Raw genomic sequence first — 2,841 nt, 5'->3', positions numbered from 1 at the left:
TACCTCATGGAGTCCGCTTTTGGCATTTGCTACGGAAGCTTAACTGTGCACTACCTGCAACTTTCACAATGGGTGTTAACCCTTCACTGCCTTGGCTTTGTGAAGCAGTGCATGTTAACTTTTGCATTCATTCGCTTCTTAAGGACACCGGTCCTACCTCGGTCTATCACATTCATTTTCACGACCTTCACATGGAACTTCGCGATAGTACCTCTGTATACACTGATGGCTCTCAGATTGAGCGTGGGGTGGGGTGTGCCTTCGTCATTGGCACCCGTGTCTTTCAATATCGGCTTCTGGCACACTGCTCAGTATTTACATCCAAGCTCTTCGTCCTGTATCAGACCATGGAGTACATCCGGCGACACAGCCTTTTCAGTTGTACCCTCTACTCAGACTCAATCAGCACCCTTCGACCCTCTGACCATCCCTTAGTGCAGTGGGTCAAGGGAAACTCTCACTTGCTCACTCGTGGTGGAGCCTGTGTGATGTTTATGTGGGTTCCTGGTCATGTCAGTCTGCCAGGAAACAAGCCTGCTGACACTGCTGCCAAGGCTGCAGTCTTCATACCTCAGCCTACAAGTTCTTTTAGTCCCTCCAATGATCTCTATGTTGCCATATGTCAGGAGGTGGTGTTCCTTTGGCATCACCAATGGTCCTCTATGTTGCCATATGTCAGGAGGTGGTGTTCCTTTGGCATCACCAATGGTCCTCTTGTCACAGGCATAAGCTCTGGCTTATTAAGCCTCTCCCAGCAGTGTAGACGACCTCCTCTCAACCCTCCTGTCGAGAAGAATTCATTTTAACTAGGCTGCATACTGGGCACTGCCTTTTTAGCCATCGTCATTTGATAAGTGGTGCTACCCCACCACATTGTACACTTTGCGCACAAGTTTTAACTGGCCACCACTTCCTGATGGAATGCCCATTTTTTAACCGTTTAAGTTCCTGCTTGGGTTTGCTATCTGAGTTATCGACCATTTTAGCAAATGACATGCAGACTGTTGACCAGGTTTTACTTTTTATCTGACAAAGCAATATGGCAAAGGCCATTTAATTTTTAGTTTTGGACCTCCATTTGTGTATGGTGTCTTTTTTCACCCTTTTTCCATGTGCCTGTTTTTAGCTGTCTTCTATGATGCCAATTGGGACTGACATATATTAGTTTTTTAATTCCTCCAGTGGATAATGTCTTATCTAACCAAAAGAATACAAAAAGCTGAATGCAGCAATTCAACCAAAATGATCTGAAAACATAATTCTTATTGAGGAGGTATCACATATAGGGTTCCCCAAAGCTCAGTCTTAGATACACTGTTGTTCCTTATACAAGTAAATGATCTTCTGTCCAATATACAACATGGCAAAGTTAGTTCTTTCTACAGATGACACTAGTATTGTAATCAATCCAAGCATATATATAGAAACAGAAGAATTGGCAAACAAAATTCTTAAAAGTGAAATGATAATTAAATGGACACCATAGCTGCAAACAGGCACTGATGTACTTCGTTAGGGACATGTTGAAAATGTCTGCCCTGACCGGGACTCGAACCCGGGATCTCCTGCTTACATGGCAGACGCTCTATCCATCTGAGCCACCGAGGGCCCATCATACGCAAACATCTCTTAGGCGCACTCGAATGTAGTGGTGTGGACATGTTGGGAATGTGGGTCTCACGGGGAGCGTGCAAGGGATAAGTCCCTGCAGTCGCGCTATCCTCTGTGCCCTCGGTGGCTCAGATGGATAGAGCGTCTGCCATGTAAGTGGGAGATCCCGGGTTCGAGTCCCGGTCGGGGCACACATTTTCAACATGTCCCTAATGAAGTACATCAATACCTGTTTGCAGCTAGGGTGTCCATTTAATTATCATTTCATTTCTAGCAAAGCTGCATGATCATCTACGGTAACTGTTCTTTCGGGAACAGATACTATCATCATGTATTCTTAAAAGTATCATTGGCTTGTTTTCTTCAGATGGCCTCACCTTTAATTTTAAAAGACACAACATATTCAGTTCTGCACATCTAGAAGTATTACACCAATGAAAAGTGTAACAAATGGTGAGGGAACAATACATAAAGTGGAAAGTTCAAAATTCTTAGGTGTCCATATTGATGAGAATTTAAATTGTAGAAGCACGTTTTGGAATGCCTAAAAAAACTTAGTTCAGGCACATTTCCACTGAGAATGATTGAAAATTAGTAAGTGGACACATTTTGCATTTTTTTCATTCAGTAATGTCATATGGAATAACATTCTTGGGTAACTCATCTTTCAAAAAGACAGTCTTCATTGCACAAAAAGTGCTGTAAGAATAGTAAGTGGTGCTCACCCATGATCATCTTGTACACATCTGTCTAAGGAGTTGAGCCTTCTGACTACTGGTTCAGAATATATTTATTCCCTCATGCAGTATGTTGTAAATAAACCACTACAGTTCAAAAGGAACAATGATGTAAATAATTCAATACCAGAAAGAAAAATGACAAATGACATTCATTAGTCTATATTAATGTTGTCTTTAGCACAAAAAGGCACACTGTTGTAACAAAAATGTTTGATCACTTACCCGGTGGTGTAAAATGTATAACAGACAGCAAAGTAAAATTTGAAAACAAACTGAGACAGTTTCTCCTTGACAACTCCCTCTGCTCCATAGAATTTCTATTACTGTAACATGTGAAAAGCAGTGGGTAGGAATTAGTAACGTCCATCTGTATATCTTTTTTTCTCTTTATTTGTGTGTTTGTGTGTGTGTGTGTGTGTGTGTGTGTGTGTGTGTGTGTGTGTGTGTGTGTGTGTGGGTGGGTGGGCGGGTGGGTGGGTCGATGCGTGGG

General features: G+C 42.3%; 2 non-coding genes across 2 annotated transcripts; one reads left to right on the top strand and one right to left on the bottom strand.

The window, feature by feature from the left end:
* Positions 1–1,534: 1,534 nt before the first annotated feature.
* Trnat-ugu (transfer RNA threonine (anticodon UGU)) lies at positions 1,535–1,609 on the bottom strand. Its single transcript has one exon. It is a non-coding gene; the product is annotated as a tRNA-Thr (tRNA).
* A 118-nt stretch (positions 1,610–1,727) lies between these two features.
* Positions 1,728–1,802, top strand: Trnat-ugu (transfer RNA threonine (anticodon UGU)). The gene has a single exon. It is a non-coding gene; the product is annotated as a tRNA-Thr (tRNA).
* Positions 1,803–2,841: the final 1,039 nt, after the last annotated feature.

This window comes from Schistocerca gregaria, chromosome 2 (assembly GCF_023897955.1).
Source record: "Schistocerca gregaria isolate iqSchGreg1 chromosome 2, iqSchGreg1.2, whole genome shotgun sequence".
NCBI lineage: Eukaryota > Metazoa > Arthropoda > Insecta > Orthoptera > Acrididae > Schistocerca > Schistocerca gregaria.
Note: the sequence above shows the minus strand (reverse complement) of the source record. Positions and strands in the feature narration are given on the sequence as shown.